Source organism: Pholcus phalangioides, unplaced genomic scaffold (genome assembly GCF_987345545.1).
Source record: "Pholcus phalangioides strain wild (caught in Gottingen) unplaced genomic scaffold, Ppha-v1.0 ptg000004l_1, whole genome shotgun sequence".
Taxonomy (NCBI): domain Eukaryota; kingdom Metazoa; phylum Arthropoda; class Arachnida; order Araneae; family Pholcidae; genus Pholcus; species Pholcus phalangioides.
In genome coordinates this window covers 26,128,064-26,148,436 of record NW_028301597.1, presented here as the reverse complement: position 1 = coordinate 26,148,436, position 20,373 = coordinate 26,128,064, and positions in this window count along the sequence as shown.

Here is a 20,373-nt window from a genome sequence, read left to right as displayed (position 1 = left end):
GAGGACAGAGCGGGGGTCAAGGTTAGTCTGGATGCCAACTTTGCAGAATCGAAAATTTGAGTGATTTTCACGACCAGATCCGCATTCCTTACAAAAGCCGTACACCAGGCATCTGCAACCCGTTGCTCGTGAGCACCACGGTGCTCCCTGAAGCACCCATAGTAATCTATGCACGTGTCCGATTTCGCGCTCGCGAGAGCATAATCAGCGTCTCGATTAAACATCTTCTACAAATTGCATTCAAAGACTGCGTTCAAAATCATCCTGATTCTTCCATGCATTCGTATGTCAAACTTGCCGTAAGGGTGTTCTTTTGATAATGAAATGAGTACAGGCAGTGGTATATTCACAAGAGGGCTTAGCGGACTATAGCCTTAGGCGGTAAGTTCGGAGGGGGCGGCAAAATTTCAGGAATGAGTGGTCAAGAAAATTACCAGAATAGGAGAAGGGCAGTAAAATTCGGGCAGCTCACCACAGATACGCCTGAGAACGGGGGACCACGACAGTGAGTGACCTAGAGAGTCTATTATCATGGAAGTGGCACCGAAAGCAATAGTCCAGGCCAGTGAGCGACCAAAATAGTGACTTAGATAGTCTATTAGCATGGGAATGACATGAGCAAGGGACGAGGTCAGTGAGCGAGCGAAAAAAGATATTTAGAATCGTGTGTGAAAGGATGTGAATGACCAAAAGAGTGCCCTGGATAGTGATCAAAAGAGTGACCTAAAAATGGAAAGCGAGGAACCAGGTCAGTGAGCGACCAAAAAAATTGACTTACAGAAACCGAGTCAGAGATTTTCTTGCGTGAGCATTAGTGACAAAAACAGTGACCTTGAGTGCCTGCCTATGAACTGTGCCTTGTAAGCATGGCACAAGAGTGATCCAGAGAGTATGCGAACGGAGCGGTGACCAAAAGTGTGACCTAAAGAGTGTTTATGCACTGGAGTGACCAAAAGACTGATCTAAAGAGTGTTTAAGCACGGGAGTGACCTAAAGAGTGTTTAAGCACGGGAGTGACCTAGAGAGTATGTGTAAGGATGGGAGTGACCTAGAGAGTGTGTGCGTGTGTTAGGATGGGAGAGACCTAGAATTATGCAGCAAGCATATGTACTCATAAAACAGTGACAAGCATGTGAATAACCAAAAGAGTGACCTAGAGACACAGGCATAGTCACGGGGGGGGGGGGGGGAGCAAGTGGTTTATAGCACAAGGAGGTGAATTCGAGGAATGAGTGGTCAAGAAAAATGACTCTATCATGGGAAAAGGCAAAATTGGATTATCCCCCACAGGCGGCAAAAAACATAAATCCGACCTGAGTACAGGATCGTGATCAGCACTATGATCGTGACTAGAAACTTGTCCCTACACGGACAATTTACTTCCATTTTACCTCTGAAAAGTTCACTGTGTCGGAGTATTATATGTATTGTGAAACCCCTAACTTGGTGCATTTTAAATGTGAGTCTCATGCACGTGTGTGTTCATCTGCTGCCATCCTTCTTCTCAAGATGCAACTAGCTATTAATGGGAATGTTAATGAGTTCTGTTTAATTGTTGTTGTTGGGTCTGTTACTCGCTGTGGCGAGATTTCTTTTCTCAAAGGTGGGATGCACCGGCGCTTGACTGATTACCTGATTATCCTCGAACGTTCCGATGAAGTGGATGCCATTCATAGTTACGAGCGTCCGCCCATTCAACTTGTGATCGCTCCAGTATCCTCGGTAAACGTGGCCCGTCGCTGCACTGCAATACATACCGGAACCGCTGGGTGCGTCCATTAGCCACTGACCCCAATAGACGTCACCGTTGGCGTACGTGTAACGTCCGTAACCATGTCTACGGTTATTATAGAATTGACCTATCAACGAAAAAGCGGTGTGCATCGGCATCATCACTTGTTTTATTGACCTTCACATCGAATTCTAGACCGAAGTGGGCATTTGTGGGGGGAAGGCAGCATTAAAATTAAAAATATTTGGTCAGATCGGTTTATGGAAACTTTGCCCCGACATTTCACCCCATCACGTTTCATCCCCGGTATATTTCATCCCCAGAAATTTCGCCCCAGACATTTTGCCTGTCCTGACCGTATGAGCGACTGAGATAACTGTGTGAGTGACAAAGTAAGACTGTAAGAGTGATAAAGTAAGAGACTGTATGAGTGATAAAGTAAGAGACTGTAAGAGTGATAAAGTAAGAGACTGTAAGAGTGATAAAGTAAGAGACTGTATGAGTGACAAAGTGAGTGGTGCGTGACCATAAAAGTGATCAAGTGAGTTGGACATTTACCCCCCCCCCCCCGACATTTCTTCTGCCCTGACCGTATGAATGACCAAGTGAGTGACCATATGAATGACTGCATAAATGACCAAGTACGTGACTGTATGAGCGACCAAGTGAGCGAATAGGTGAGTTGAACATTCATTTCCGGATATTTCACATCCTACATTTCGCCCCTCGAATAAATATTATGTGAGTTACATTGGTCATTCACATGGTTTTCACTCAACCATACAATCACTCACACTCATACGGTCACTCACTCACTCATACAGTCAATCACACACACTCACTAGGTCACTCATACAGTCAATCACACACACTCACTAGGTCACTCATACAGTCAATCACACTCACTCACTAGGTCACTCATACAGTCAATCACACACACACACTGGGTCACTCATACATTCACTCACCCATTTATATACTATTTATATGGCCACTCACCAAATCACTTGGTCACTCACCTAATCACTTGTCAGTCACACAGTGACTGGGGGGGGGATTTGCGGGCTCCTCACACAGTCAGTCACTCCTACTGTCACGGCAGGCGAAATGTCAGGTGCGAAGTTTCCGGGGACGAAACGTCAGGGGGAGTGAAATGTCGGGGACAAAATTTCCGGATCCAGGTTACAACAGTGGTTCTCGAACTTTTGTCTTCCGTGGTATCCTTGCACTAGTGAATATGCATCCGCGGCTCCCCAAACGTCTAGCAAAGAACCGCTTCATGGAATGAAGGATAGGCAAGGATAGGCACACAATGATAAGGACAGTTTACCATGCGATGCCCCTAGGAGCCGCGACAAACACTTTGAGAGGTAGGATATATGAGAGATCCCCCCCTAAAATTATGGGATCCCCACTTGTTTATATGGAACTCAATCATGCCCACATTTTATCACTTACTATGAAAGATGTAAGATGTGTGTAAATATATATATATATATATTATAGATGTGGGTAAAGAGATAATTGAAAAATTATTGGCAACCTAAATAATAAATAAATATTGTACATTACACGGAATAATTTACCTTCGTAGAAGGAAGCGTCCGGGTAAACGAAAACACCATTCCCGTGTTTCTTTCCTCTGTGCCATTCCCCCGAATAACGAGCCCCGTTGGGCCAATAGAAGTTGCCGAACCCGTGACGTTGGCCGTGGTCGCGGTCACCATCGTAGAAAGATTGCTTCTCGGGTATTGGCTAAACAGAGATAAAACAAAAGTATATATATAGCATCAATATCTTTCAATACCGTACCGTCGATACAGTATTTTGAAGCTGTAAAATACAAAGCAAAACTTCAATTATAGCGAGAGAATAATGAAAGCCGGGTAAGACCTATATACAGGGTCTGGGGCCAAAGGGGATCCGAGTGAAAGAAGAACAAATTGTGAGTGACCGTATCAGTGATCAAAAGAGCTGGACATTCCCCCACCCCGACATTTCGCCTACACTGACACGTATGCATGACCAAGTAAGTGACTGTATGAGTAACCAAGCGCCTGACCGTATGAGAGATCAAGTGAGTGACCATATAAGTGACCAAGTGAGCGACTAAATGAGTTGAACATTTAGCTCTGGATATTTCACAACCAACATTTCACCCCTTGAATAAATATTATGTGAGTTATGTCACTCACTTCGTCATTCACGTGGTCATTCACTCAACCATACGTCACTCGCACTCACATACTCATACGGTCACGCACTTGGTCACTCAAACGGTTACTCACTTGATCACTCAAACGGTTACTCACTTGATCACCCATGTGGTCACTCAAACGGTTACTCACTTGATCACCCATATGGTCACTCATACGGTCACGCACTTGGTCATTCATACGGTCTCACTCACCTAATCACTTGATCCCTCACACAGTCAGTCGCTCATGCAGTAGTTCTCAAACTTTTGTTACTCGCGGCTCCCTTGCCGTATTCATGGGTTCATTTGCGGGCTCCCCAGAATACAGTGATACCTCGGCTAATGAACGCCTCACTCAAGAATTTTTCGGATAACGAACATTTTAGCTGAATGTTCATTTCAGTTAAAATGCTCGTACACCATGTATCAATACATGGTTGAACGTACTAACATAAAATAGTCACGTCGTGAGCCGAATTGTGGCGACAATCATCATGTGTGTTCACCTATGGATCTTTTTCCCATAGATGTACCTACACTTCTCTTTCTGAAAGTTTTGAATCATTCCATCTAAAAAATTAAAGATTCAACTAATAGGAAATGCATTAAAAAAGGGGGGGGGGGGAGCCTATATTTTCAGAGCGGGCTTCCTTTCAGTGCAAGACTGAACATAGCGCTGAACAATCTGGACATTCTAGGTGCTTATCATTTCTATCTGCATGTATCAGACACTGAAATCAGCTGAACCGAATTGCAAATGGATGGAGGGAGGAGGGAACCTACGAACTCGAACTGGGTTGTGTACGATTACTTTTTGTTTCATTCACTAGAAATTTCTTATATATTTCTAATAAAAGCTACTTTACCGCTTTTCTTTTACTTCCGTTGATGATACTTTCCACTAGTGTACAAATTATGCTGCTTCGCCTTGGGCTATGCCGATTTCCGCCGCTAGATGGCGCCACCGGAAATGTTTTCTATTTTTCGCGCGTTTTTGACCGACTTCCTTTTTTAGCCGGATTTCGCACCTCTCGAACCAGACTACCTGTCGACCGTATTTATTTTCAAAATGGCGGTTGGTCTTATTTATTTGGAAAAAAACTATTTTAGTGTCTTATCGGGATTCGAACCCATGACAACCGATAAAGTATATCGTTCTCCAGGATAGTGTGTTAACCACTGAACCAAACAGACTTACTAGACAAATGCCTTATGAAATAAGTATATAAAAATAATAAAACGTAGAACGTTTAAGGAAGTGTATTAAAAAACGTCGCTCCTAATTTTGATGTGCCTATGATCGACGATTGTCCACGGAGTAATTGGTGAAAAGGGCGAATATTGTGAACCGTATCTACTGTTTTTCAATTATATTCCATGAACCTTTTTTTTTTTTTAAATGAGTTTCAAAAAATTTTCTCAATATGGTCGATCACGTGACCCACGTTGATGACGATACTGGATGGCAGCACTACCGATATTTAACTTCCGTGAAAATTATTCACTATGTCGTTATATAAAAAATTTTATCAAATGTCGTCCCGATTTTCTCTTTGGACATGAAGTTGTATTAGAAATGAATTTAAAAGAGAAAAAATTAAGTCGCGAAAATGTCAATTTTGGCACCAAACTCTCTAGCTGTTTTCAATCCTCAAGTTTGAAAAGATATAGTTCGTTTGTGGTTGATGATGATGCTAATTAACCACTAGTGTTCAAATTATGCTGCTTCGAGAAGAGCCTTTTTATAAAAAACATATCCAAGTTAATCAAACATGATCCAAAAAAAAACGCTCACTTTCCAAGCGTTATTATTTTTACCCATCGTCTTTGGATCAAAAAAACACAAGTTTTCATTGTCAACATTTCTATATTTCCTTCCATAACGAAACGAGATTTGTGACTACACCCTTAAAAAGCTTATTCTTTAGACATCACTTCTTATACCACATAAATAAGAAAGATATTGTGTCTTCCCGCACTTTATTATTTCATTTCTATTTTAGTTTTTCATTATGTCACTTTATTCATGGCTTTTATTTTATTCACTTCAAACACTTAAAAATTTATTTATTTCACTTTATCCAACTTATTCTATATTTAATTATTCAAACTTTTGTTCAAAAATTTTAATATTTTCTTTATTTTATTATCTTTTTCATTTCGTTTATTTTTTAATCATTCAAAATTTTATTTTTTAATGTTTCATCGTTATTATCTATTTGATTTTATTATTATCTTTGTGTGAACATTTTATTTTCATTGATATCATTTTTTAAATTTAAACATATTTTTAGTTTTTCATTATGTCACTTTATTCATGGGTTTTATTTTATTTTATCACTTTTATTTTTTATTTTTATTCACTTCAAACACTTAAAAATTTATTTATTTCACTTTATTTTACTTTATCCAACTTATTCTCTATTTAATTATTCAAACTTATATTCGAAAATTTAATTTTTTCTTTATTTTATCTATTTGATTTTATTATCTTTGTGTGAACATTTTATTTTCATTTCTTTATTTTTTATCGTTATTATTTCATCTATATCGTTTTTTCACTATCTTTGTTATTTTCATTGATATTATTTTTTAAATTTAAACCTACTTTTAGTTTTTCATTATAACACTTTATTCATGCTTTTATTTTTTATTCACTTCAAACACTTAAAAATTATTTATTTCACTTGTTCTAGTTCACTTTATTTCCATTGATATTATTTTTTTTTAAATTCAAGCCTTTCCAACTTATTTTATATTTTACTTTTATTAATTATTCAAACTTTTATTCAAAAATTACAATTTTTCTTTATTTTATCTATTTGATTTTTATTATCTTAGTGTCATAATATTATTTTCATTTCGTTTATTTTTCAATCATTCAAAATTTTATTTTTTAATGTTTCATCGTTTATCTATTTCATTTTTATTATCTTTGTGTCAACATTTTATTTTCTTTATGTTTTATCGTTACTATTCATCTATATATCATTTTTTCATTATCTTTGTTATTTTATTTGTATTATATATGTAATCATTCGATTTTTATTTACTGAAAATTGTTTATTTTGTCGTTTGAAGATTTTACATTTCTTAAATAATATATATATATATATATATATATATATATATATATATATATATATATATATTTTAAAATTAAAATGTCATGTGAATAAATTTCTCGCGTAGTTCAAAAAATGAGACAGACTACAAGTTTATACAGTTCAAATATTTATTCATATCAAGATATCGATCGCATGCTCGATAAGTTTATACATTTGTCAGGAATTTAAATTAATTCCTTTTATCGTCGGTGTGTTATTGACAAAAACACGAATGTCATAAATTGTATTACATTTCGTGAAAAAAACACCATCACCAAGAGGTTGGGAACGAGAACAGTTTCCTCTAAATTTGAAGCTGGGGTCGTCGTACACATTCAATGCAAGGCTAGATAAAGTGATAATCACGGACACAACGATGATCCCGATCAAGGCTTTCCCGGTCTCTTCACGGCTAAAAAATTTTCTCTGGGCCGTCACAGCGCTATCCTTTGATACGTCTTGCATAACTCTGCACGTATCACGATCTCCACTGGAAGTGACAAATGCTAGCGGGATTTCAGCAATTAATATGCTTCGTTATGAAAAATCGACGTGATCTTTCTAGTGTTAAACTGTATTTACGTTGAATTGGGTGTGAAAACCGTGTCTCTGACATATCTCAATGAATAAAATTTTCGTAACTTAAGAAAATATTCATTTCCTGCCGTTTTATGAAATATCAATGTTTCTTACTTTTCTGCTGAAAATATTTCTAATGTTTATCAATCCGCTTACGTACTATGAAATATTATATCTATATGTTTATTCGAGTTTTTTTTTCATGAATTTTATGTTCCTTAGCAGACATTGTTATAACGAGAGGCATGTTTTTTTCGAATAGTGATGAGAATAAGAAAAGGCTAAAAATAAACTACGGTATCCGATATGATGGGTGTCAACTAAAGAGTGGACACGACATTTTAACTTTTATTCTTTCTCGCACCAATTTTCTCAGAAGCATGTGTGTATTCAATAAAATAATAATACTTTTATAAAAAAAAGGGATAAATAACATGAAAAAATGTTAAAACTCATAAAAATGATTAAAAAAAAAATAATCCACAAGTAATTTTTAGCCAGCAAGACTTCAAAATGAAAGTCCTTTTTTTACTGTTTCTAAATCGCATGTTATATCGTGACTTAGAACGTGGCCTACGTGAGTGACACTTAGAATGACCAACTGAGCATTATTCCTCCCTAACTATTCAGTGTGAATCCATTGTTTCTTTCATAAAAGTTCTCACAGTGAATGCTTTCCAAAAACAGTTTTTGGTTTCCAATCTTTAATTCCGACATATTCAATTTCTCGAGATGAACGAATTCTCAGCTGTTTTCTCCCATTCAATTTACTATCTTTTACTAATTTTAACATATTCTATTTCAAATGAAATTAAATTTATTATTTTTATATATACAGAAAAAAATTGAATTATGAGAAACATATATACCATCTAGAGAAAAATGCCTGTACCGACGATTAAAAAAATTACATTGTTATTAAGGGATAAATAAAATATTTACAAAATTAACAAAAAAATATAAAAAAACACAAGACAAAATTACTGATGTCAAATAAAAAATAAACACAGAAAAAACACATACAAACACAATATATAAGGGAAAATTCTTAATTTATGATGACAAATGCAAGTGAAATACGACAATTTTACGTTCACATAAAATTCCAAGATTTAACGAAATGAAATGATTTTTTCAGCTGTTGTCGTAAAGTACTCCGGATATCACACTATAAAACGAATTGGGTTTTTTATATATATAAGTTCTTCTTAGATTATTTTCACAAATTCAACAAAATGGGATACATGTCGTTCTTTTAGTTTTTTCATAGATTTTCACAGTGCTTTCAAAGGAACTTACAAAGGAAACCTGAACTTTGCGCTAGTCAACTAGTTGATTTGTTCTCCCACCCCCCCAAACAAGAGCGACAATAGAAAAGGTAGTATGGATACAGATGATTGCAATATCAAAGATGGATAGACGAAACAAATACAGAGATGTTTGGTTTATGGTGTATGGATGAGATGAATGATGGTTTTTCAAAACTGAATTGTTCAAATGGATAAAGTATTCACGTAATTTTCGAATGATGTTCAATATGATGAGACTTGATAAACCTCTTTTATTATTTCAATGCATTAATTCCTTTTGACATATTATCTTTGACTTCGTGATTTTTCCCCTTTTCAAATTACCGATTTTTGATTTAAAAAAAAGACACAGGTGTATCATTTTCATCAACTTTTTTAACAAAAAATACTTTAATTACCGTGAGCTAATAAAATATGAATTTGATTATTTTACTCTTCGTATGCTCATTCAAACTTTTCCTTGGACTCATCATTCGCGACGTTTCAAAGAATTATTTTCCGATAAAACTTGTATTTTCGATGAAAAGATTATTCGTCGAGGTTTCTTCCTGCTATCTTTCTATTGTTTATTAACATATTGCCGCGAAGATACTCCAGCTTTAATGTTATAAATTATTATCTCTGTATATTTCTTCGTGTTTTTTCATGAATTTTACGAGTCTCAGCAAAATTACATCGGTACTTGATAACTCTCATATCGAATTGTTGAACATCAACGAGATCACGAAACCCCCATACCACATTAAATACTCAATATTTCTCACCCATATGAGCGTTAATGCTGAGAGTAATACTTTGATTTAGACAAAATTTATCACTTTAAATTCACTTTGAACGTATACGCCTGATAAAAAAATTTATTACCCATACCAGCCTGTTGAAAAAGACGATTAGGTCAACAAAATTTGGGCGTTCACTCTTAACTTCGAGAACTTTGATGTCCTATATTACGACAAAATCTTGACCAAGCGATGGGTTTGTAATCCAAGAATGTCGTTCAGAACGGGTACAAATTTAGGTGAAAAGACAGCATATATCATCAATATAGTGAAAGAGAAATTACATCAAGCACAAATATTATAGAAAGGCGTTTATTCAGTAAAACAATTATACTTTAAAATAAAAGAAATCATTGAAAATGATAAAAATGATTTAAAAAGACATTGAAAATGATAATAATAAAAAATTTTAGAAGAAAATATTACAAATTTTAAAGAGGATGAAACACTGAGAGGTCTGGAACAAAAAGTGTGTGGGAGTCTGCCATGTGTCTACCTTATCGCAAAGATTGTACTATTCCTAACAAAGATGGATGCCCAGACAATGTTAGAAGGGCATCGGTTGCTATTGTCAACCCCTCTTCCATTCTCTGGGCATCCATCTTTGTTAGGAATAGTACAATCTTTGCGATAAGGTAGACACATGGCAGACTCCCACACACTTTTTGTTCCAGACCTCTCAGTGTTTCATCCTCTTTAAAATTTGTAATATTTTCTTCTAAAATTTTTTATTATTATCATTTTCAATGTCTTTTTAAATCATTTTTATCATTTTCAATGATTTCTTTTATTTTAAAGTATAATTGTTTTACTGAATAAACGCCTTTCTATAATATTTGTGCTTGATGTAATTTCTCTTTCACTATATTGATGATATATGCTGTCTTTTCACCTAAATTTGTACCCGTTCTGAACGACATTCTTGGATTACAAACCCATCGCTTGGTCAAGATTTTGTCGTAATATAGGACATCAAAGTTCTCGAAGTTAAGAGTGAACGCCCAAATTTTGTTGACCTAATCGTCTTTTTCAACAGGCTGGTATGGGTAATAAATTTTTTTATCAGGCGTATACGTTCAAAGTGAATTTAAAGTGATAAATTTTGTCTAAATCAAAGTATTACTCTCAGCATTAACGCTCATATGGGTGAGAAATATTGAGTATTTAATGTGGTATGGGGGTTTCGTGATCTCGTTGATGTTCAACAATTCGATATGAGAGTTATCAAGTACCGATGTAATTTTGCTGAGACTCGTAAAATTCATGAAAAAACACGAAGAAATATACAGAGATAATAATTTATAACATTAAAGCTGGAGTATCTTCGCGGCAATATGTTAATAAACAATAGAAAGATAGCAGGAAGAAACCTCGACGAATAATCTTTTCATCGAAAATACAAGTTTTATCGGAAAATAATTCTTTGAAACGTCGCGAATGATGAGTCCAAGGAAAAGTTTGAATGAGCATACGAAGAGTAAAATAATCAAATTCATATTTTATTAGCTCACGGTAATTAAAGTATTTTTTGTTAAAAAAGTTGATGAAAATGATACACCTGTGTCTTTTTTTTAAATCAAAAATCGGTAATTTGAAAAGGGGAAAAATCACGAAGTCAAAGATAATATGTCAAAAGGAATTAATGCATTGAAATAATAAAAGAGGTTTATCAAGTCTCATCATATTGAACATCATTCGAAAATTACGTGAATACTTTATCCATTTGAACAATTCAGTTTTGAAAAACCATCATTCATCTCATCCATACACCATAAACCAAACATCTCTGTATTTGTTTCGTCTATCCATCTTTGATATTGCAATCATCTGTATCCATACTACCTTTTCTATTGTCGCTCTTGTTTGGGGGGGTGGGAGAACAAATCAACTAGTTGACTAGCGCAAAGTTCAGGTTTCCTTTGTAAGTTCCTTTGAAAACACTGTGAAAATCTATGAAAAAACTAAAAGAACGACATGTATCCCATTTTGTTGAATTTGTGAAAATAATCTAAGAAGAACTTATATATATAAAAAACCCAATTCGTTTTATAGTGTGATATCCGGAGTACTTTACGACAACAGCTGAAAAAATCATTTCATTTCGTTAAATCTTGGAATTTTATGTGAACGTAAAATTGTCGTATTTCACTTGCATTTGTCATCATAAATTAAGAATTTTCCCTTATATATTGTGTTTGTATGTGTTTTTTCTGTGTTTATTTTTTATTTGACATCAGTAATTTTGTCTTGTGTTTTTTTATATTTTTTTGTTAATTTTGTAAATATTTTATTTATCCCTTAATAACAATGTAATTTTTTTAATCGTCGGTACAGGCATTTTTCTCTAGATGGTATATATGTTTCTCATAATTCAATTTTTTTCTGTATATATAAAAATAATAAATTTAATTTCATTTGAAATAGAATATGTTAAAATTAGTAAAAGATAGTAAATTGAATGGGAGAAAACAGCTGAGAATTCGTTCATCTCGAGAAATTGAATATGTCGGAATTAAAGATTGGAAACCAAAAACTGTTTTTGGAAAGCATTCACTGTGAGAACTTTTATGAAAGAAACAATGGATTCACACTGAATAGTTAGGGAGGAATAATGCTCAGTTGGTCATTCTAAGTGTCACTCACGTAGGCCACGTTCTAAGTCACGATATAACATGCGATTTAGAAACAGTAAAAAAAGGACTTTCATTTTGAAGTCTTGCTGGCTAAAAATTACTTGTGGATTATTTTTTTTTTTAATCATTTTTATGAGTTTTAACATTTTTTCATGTTATTTATCCCTTTTTTTTATAAAAGTATTATTATTTTATTGAATACACACATGCTTCTGAGAAAATTGGTGCGAGAAAGAATAAAAGTTAAAATGTCGTGTCCACTCTTTAGTTGACACCCATCATATCGGATACCGTAGTTTATTTTTAGCCTTTTCTTATTCTCATCACTATTCGAAAAAAACATGCCTCTCGTTATAACAATGTCTGCTAAGGAACATAAAATTCATGAAAAAAAAACTCGAATAAACATATAGATATAATATTTCATAGTACGTAAGCGGATTGATAAACATTAGAAATATTTTCAGCAGAAAAGTAAGAAACATTGATATTTCATAAAACGGCAGGAAATGAATATTTTCTTAAGTTACGAAAATTTTATTCATTGAGATATGTCAGAGACACGGTTTTCACACCCAATTCAACGTAAATACAGTTTAACACTAGAAAGATCACGTCGATTTTTCATAACGAAGCATATTAATTGCTGAAATCCCGCTAGCATTTGTCACTTCCAGTGGAGATCGTGATACGTGCAGAGTTATGCAAGACGTATCAAAGGATAGCGCTGTGACGGCCCAGAGAAAATTTTTTAGCCGTGAAGAGACCGGGAAAGCCTTGATCGGGATCATCGTTGTGTCCGTGATTATCACTTTATCTAGCCTTGCATTGAATGTGTACGACGACCCCAGCTTCAAATTTAGAGGAAACTGTTCTCGTTCCCAACCTCTTGGTGATGGTGTTTTTTTCACGAAATGTAATACAATTTATGACATTCGTGTTTTTGTCAATAACACACCGACGATAAAAGGAATTAATTTAAATTCCTGACAAATGTATAAACTTATCGAGCATGCGATCGATATCTTGATATGAATAAATATTTGAACTGTATAAACTTGTAGTCTGTCTCATTTTTTGAACTACGCGAGAAATTTATTCACATGACATTTTAATTTTAAAATATATATATATATATATATATATATATATATATTATTTAAGAAATGTAAAATCTTCAAACGACAAAATAAACAATTTTCAGTAAATAAAAATCGAATGATTACATATATAATACAAATAAAATAACAAAGATAATGAAAAAATGATATATAGATGAATAGTAACGATAAAACATAAAGAAAATAAAATGTTGACACAAAGATAATAAAAATGAAATAGATAAACGATGAAACATTAAAAAATAAAATTTTGAATGATTGAAAAATAAACGAAATGAAAATAATATTATGACACTAAGATAATAAAAATCAAATAGATAAAATAAAGAAAAATTGTAATTTTTGAATAAAAGTTTGAATAATTAATAAAAGTAAAATATAAAATAAGTTGGAAAGGCTTGAATTTAAAAAAAAATAATATCAATGGAAATAAAGTGAACTAGAACAAGTGAAATAAATAATTTTTAAGTGTTTGAAGTGAATAAAAAATAAAAGCATGAATAAAGTGTTATAATGAAAAACTAAAAGTAGGTTTAAATTTAAAAAATAATATCAATGAAAATAACAAAGATAGTGAAAAAACGATATAGATGAAATAATAACGATAAAAAATAAAGAAATGAAAATAAAATGTTCACACAAAGATAATAAAATCAAATAGATAAAATAAAGAAAAAATTAAATTTTCGAATATAAGTTTGAATAATTAAATAGAGAATAAGTTGGATAAAGTAAAATAAAGTGAAATAAATAAATTTTTAAGTGTTTGAAGTGAATAAAAATAAAAAATAAAAGTGATAAAATAAAATAAAACCCATGAATAAAGTGACATAATGAAAAACTAAAAATATGTTTAAATTTAAAAAATGATATCAATGAAAATAAAATGTTCACACAAAGATAATAATAAAATCAAATAGATAATAACGATGAAACATTAAAAAATAAAATTTTGAATGATTAAAAAATAAACGAAATGAAAAAGATAATAAAATAAAGAAAATATTAAAATTTTTGAACAAAAGTTTGAATAATTAAATATAGAATAAGTTGGATAAAGTGAAATAAATAAATTTTTAAGTGTTTGAAGTGAATAAAATAAAAGCCATGAATAAAGTGACATAATGAAAAACTAAAATAGAAATGAAATAATAAAGTGCGGGAAGACACAATATCTTTCTTATTTATGTGGTATAAGAAGTGATGTCTAAAGAATAAGCTTTTTAAGGGTGTAGTCACAAATCTCGTTTCGTTATGGAAGGAAATATAGAAATGTTGACAATGAAAACTTGTGTTTTTTTGATCCAAAGACGATGGGTAAAAATAATAACGCTTGGAAAGTGAGCGTTTTTTTTTGGATCATGTTTGATTAACTTGGATATGTTTTTTATAAAAAGGCTCTTCTCGAAGCAGCATAATTTGAACACTAGTGGTTAATTAGCATCATCATCAACCACAAACGAACTATATCTTTTCAAACTTGAGGATTGAAAACAGCTAGAGAGTTTGGTGCCAAAATTGACATTTTCGCGACTTCATTTTTTCTCTTTTAAATTCATTTCTAATACAACTTCATGTCCAAAGAGAAAATCGGGACGACATTTGATAAAATTTTTTATATAACGACATAGTGAATAATTTTCACGGAAGTTAAATATCGGTAGTGCTGCCATCCAGTATCGTCATCAACGTGGGTCACGTGATCGACCATATTGAGAAAATTTTTTGAAACTCATTTAAAAAAAAAAAAAGGTTCATGGAATATAATTGAAAAACAGTAGATACGGTTCACAATATTCGCCCTTTTCACCAATTACTCCGTGGACAATCGTCGATCATAGGCACATCAAAATTAGGAGCGACGTTTTTTAATACACTTCCTTAAACGTTCTACGTTTTATTATTTTTATATACTTATTTCATAAGGCATTTGTCTAGTAAGTCTGTTTGGTTCAGTGGTTAACACACTAGCCTGGAGAACGATATACTTTATCGGTTGTCATGGGTTCGAATCCCGATAAGACACTAAAATAGTTTTTTTCCAAATAAATAAGACCAACCGCCATTTTGAAAATAAATACGGTCGACAGGTAGTCTGGTTCGAGAGGTGCGAAATCCGGCTAAAAAAGGAAGTCGGTCAAAAACGCGCGAAAAATAGAAAACATTTCCGGTGGCGCCATCTAGCGGCGGAAATCGGCATAGCCCCAGAGCGAAGCAGCATAATTTGTACACTAGTGGAAAGTATCATCAACGGAAGTAAAAGAAAAGCGGTAAAGTAGCTTTTATTAGAAATATATAAGAAATTTCTAGTGAATGAAACAAAAAGTAATAGTTGAAGACAAAAACTCGAGATAATAGAGAGATTTCGTTCGAGATACCGAAAGTGGGGATAAACACAGAGACGGGGGGTCCACGGAGTCCATATCATACTATATCTCAGTAAATACCTAGAGACGGAGGGTCCCCGGAGATGGAGCGTGCCGAAAAATTACGCCAAAGCGCTGCCCATACTACTACTTGTACGCTAGTACACATTAGTGTAAAATAAAAAGATCTTCAATATATCTCTCATCTTCCTCTCGCTCATCCAATTTTGAAGCTGTTCATTTTAACCTTCAGTGAGTTTTTGTGTTTTATAGCGTTCCTCTATGTTTTAAAAAACTTGTATTTGAATTTTGGCCAGAATCCAGGAACGAATCAAACGAATCGCGTTTCGGCTAACGAACGTGATTCTGGAATGTATCATCTTCGTTAGCTAAGGTATCACTGTAGTTTAGTGGGTCCCCATAGCTCCCAAGAATAATTTATCTCCAAATTTTGGGCCGTTTCTGGAACGAATTGAACGATTTCCCATAGAAACTTATGAAAAATCGTGATTCGGCGAACGAACATAATTCCGGAACAAATTATCTAGTATCACTAATATATTTCAATTTGCTGACGCTCGCGCACTTCGAACCAGTGGGTTCCCGAACTTTTTTTGACTCGAGGAGCCCTTTCTTAGAATAGAGTTCTATGGCGAGCCCCTCAAAAGAGCCTGTTTATTTTATTCATTAAATTTACCGATTAATTTCATTATGCTGGAGTAGCCACGGAAGGAGCACAGGTTGCAAACCACCCTCTTAATCGATAGAATTTATCATCCAATTCGGAGAAAGTACTCGTATTTGTCGGCTGTGGGTGCATAAAAATATTTCGTCAAAAATTTTTGCAATAAATCAAAGTTTTGAAAAACATTTTCAATATGGATCTCATCAACACCTCACTCATGGGCACCTCATACGGGAGGGGGCACAGCGTCAAATGCGGGGCCGACTGATCTAATGTATATGCGTATATATGAATTGACATCATCGTGACCTCTCCTCAGACTTTCAAGTCAATTTCCCCCCTTCACTCACTTATCTTTGCTAATAACACAATGTTTTTGGGAGAACGGGAGGAAATGGATCACCCCTCCCCTGTTCCGCCTATGACCTCCTTAGGTAGGGACTAGTAATTTCTTTTCATCCAAATTTCAATTAGAAAATTATTATTACCATTTTAAAAGACTCACCTCGGGCTCTGGAGGAGGGGGAGGAAGAGCCTTCTTCTTTCCTCCCTTCTTTTTGCCTTTCTTTCCTTTGCCCTTTTTCTTACCCTTGCCCTTCTTGCCCTTAGCCTTCCCATGTTTGGCCTTCTTACCTTTGGCTTTAACGGGCATTCTTCTCGGTGGCGCTCTGAAAGTAATACAGACACACATATATAGATGCATATGATAAATAATGGCAGTTCATTGAATTGCTATGCCCTCTCCTGCATCGTTTAATGGGAGGCTCCCTTATATTTATTTTTTCAGAAAATTTGTAACATACAAATTTGAAATGTAAGGTAGATTTTCCCCGGGTCCAAACAAAAGACCCGTTGAGTCAAGACCAGACTCGTGTTCAGCCTGGCGCAATACGTTCCAAGGTTGGTTATTAGTGTGGCAACTCTGCCATTGGCAATAATCGTCAAATGTTGGAGGCTGGAAGGTATTGGAAGGCTGGTCGAAGAGAACGACTAGGATTTTCCAGCCATGGCCCCCAAGAGGGTGGAGCTGACAGGGCTACAGCCCTGGGCCCGGGACAAACTCTCTAATATTCCGAAGAGTATTCATATGAAAAAGGTTAAAAAAAAATGAAAATCAGTACCATCATTTTTTTTGTTTTCTCATGGCTATAAATTCACTATAAAAGTTCCCGTGCAAAGTCTGGCTTGGGGGCCCGCCAAAGATTCCGGCCAGGCCCCCACGATGTGAGAACATGTTCTTCCACCTTCCATCCCAAGTCGAAGGAGCTGCCTTCCATCCCGGTCTTCTAATCAGTCTGGTCACACATTGGTCGAATAATGCCAACAGTAACAACAAGCGTTGACGTATTAAATATTTCTGGAAGCAAATATTCGTCAGCGAACATTTAGCTGGCCTATGCCGCTGCTGCTTCTTTGTATCAGGGGAAGACAAATATTGGAAGCAAATATTTGTGGCTATCAGGTCAGGTAGATTGTCGCTCAAGTCAGGGCTACACAATTGTAGCCCTGGCTTGAGCCTCATCGTCATGGGGGCACTATAATCGCTTCACTATACACTACCGAAAAAAATTCAAGGCAGTGGAACTTGAACCACACTGCCTGGTGTTTAAAAGCTTTATAGAATGGAATCAAAGTTCTTAGCCGTTCAAAATAATGCGGCGTCCCAAGTTTGAGAACCACTGTGTTCAAGGGTAGATCATAGGTCCCTCTCCCCCCACTGGTTCGTGGTCCGTTGACCGCCCCCCTATAGCACGCCTCCTTGGTGATGATTGGAGGCATATTGGCATGGTCCTACTTTCACGTAAGAGCTATAGACAAAGCAGGAATTGCCCCCCCCCCCCCGGGATAAGAGTCAAAGATCTCTAATCAGTCAACGAATATGTATTGTTCAAATTTTTGGGTTCCCAAATTATGGGGACCAGGGAAAATACCCCCACTTGCCTATGTGGAAATCAGGCTCTGGGCATTGGCACAAAAAACAATTGAAATTTAATGTTGCTCAAGTTGAATTACATATTGAAGCATTGCATGCCGACTTCTACGAAGTGTATACTGTACTTGAAAAATACAGGTGGGCGTAAGTTCATGCATAAAGACCAACAAACAACACTACCTAAGCGCGCTCGCGCGTGTTTGTGTGTGTGTATGCGTGCGTGCGCATGCCTTTAGCCATGACTCCCGCAATGGCTGGGCTGACAAAGCGCCAGCCCTGGAGTGCCCCGGGCGATTCTGATTTTTTTTTTCACGCTATAAATTCACTATAAAAGGGCCTTGAAAAATCTGGTCTCGGGACCACCAAAGGTCTCAGCCTAAGGGCCATGCTCCAGGATGTATGGGCCATGGCCCTAGCCTATTTACTTTGTCAAATATGCGCTTGTTTCGTGTTCTTGCTGGTGCTAGCACCAGGGGCTTTCACATTTCAAATTGAAGATGGTAAATTCTAACGACCACAACACTACTACTAAACCATTCATGCCCCTCGTTCATATTCTTTCGTAGAACCTGTGGCGAGCTTTGGAATGTGCGTGTTGTGAACCTAACGTGAAGTTTGTTTCTGTGTAATACTTGTTATAGTGCTGCCATCTATTGTTCGAACTACGAATGAAGTATAATGATTGAATATTAACCACAACACACTGTGGAAAAGCTACTTAACATTCCCGACACAAATTTTCTAAATCTAAAATCCCGTGTTATTCGTCGTTACCGAGTCAATGTAAACTTAACTGGCATATCACGATGCTTAGTGGACACACATTTCGAGTGACGAGATCGAAATCTAAAATGTTTTTTACCTTTGCGAGTCACGTCCGCACGATTGACAATTTGGATTCTTCGACTAAACCATTGCTCAAAATACGGTGGCGTCTAAATGGGAATTTAGAAATACCATGACTTCTGAAAGGAGTGACGAATTTTGTTCCGCCTAAAACGGTAGCCTAAACGTGTGTGAACATGTACGATTAACTATTCAGGTCTACATTTGTTGGTTCTGAAACAATAGGAATTCCTTTCCGTCTGTTTCACTCGAACCACACGGTTAAGGCCTGTGTGTACGGGGAGAGAAACAAACTCAACAAACTCTCGATATGTGCACAGAAACTTGTTTCCATATAAAGTCGCGTGTCACTCTAATAATTTAACAACCGGTTCGCTGCGAAATGACGTCTAAAAAAAAATTGAAATTCATTTTTCGACACCCCCTTGAGCTCAATTTAAATGTACGAGGTGATGTATACGAAGTTTGTTCAAAAAGTATCTGACCATAGTTTTCCGTGTGTGAACCAATTAAGCTAGGGGGGGGGGGGCGTGATTTGGAGCACGTATGTAGGCAATCCTAGTGCACATGCTTGAATATTCTTCCTGCCTACAGAAGCTTGGATCGCCGACGAATGACGAAGTATAAGTGAGCTCCATCGCATTTTTCGTGTTATGACAAAATGGCAGGGGAAACCTTGAACAGTGCTACTGCATAAAATTTGATGTGACGCTTGGTGATTCCTGAGTGGAAGCAATCCGCAAGATTCAACAGACCTTCGGAGATGATGAAATAGGCAGCACCATGGGCGGAGATAAGGGGGGGGGGGCCCAGAGTCAAAGGTAGAGTCAACTGATCTAATGTATATATGGATTGACATCATCATCATCGTGCCCCCCCCCCAGACTTCCAAGTCAATCTCCGCCTATGGGCAGCACACCGAGGAAGGAGTAATACAACCGCATCAAAAATAGTCGCACATTAATGGAGAATGAAGCACGTTCTGATATGCCTCACCATTTAAAAATGAGATCGTCATTGACTAAGAGAGGACTCTGACGATGGATGCAGAATCATCGAATCACGATCAGAGAACTTGCAGACGA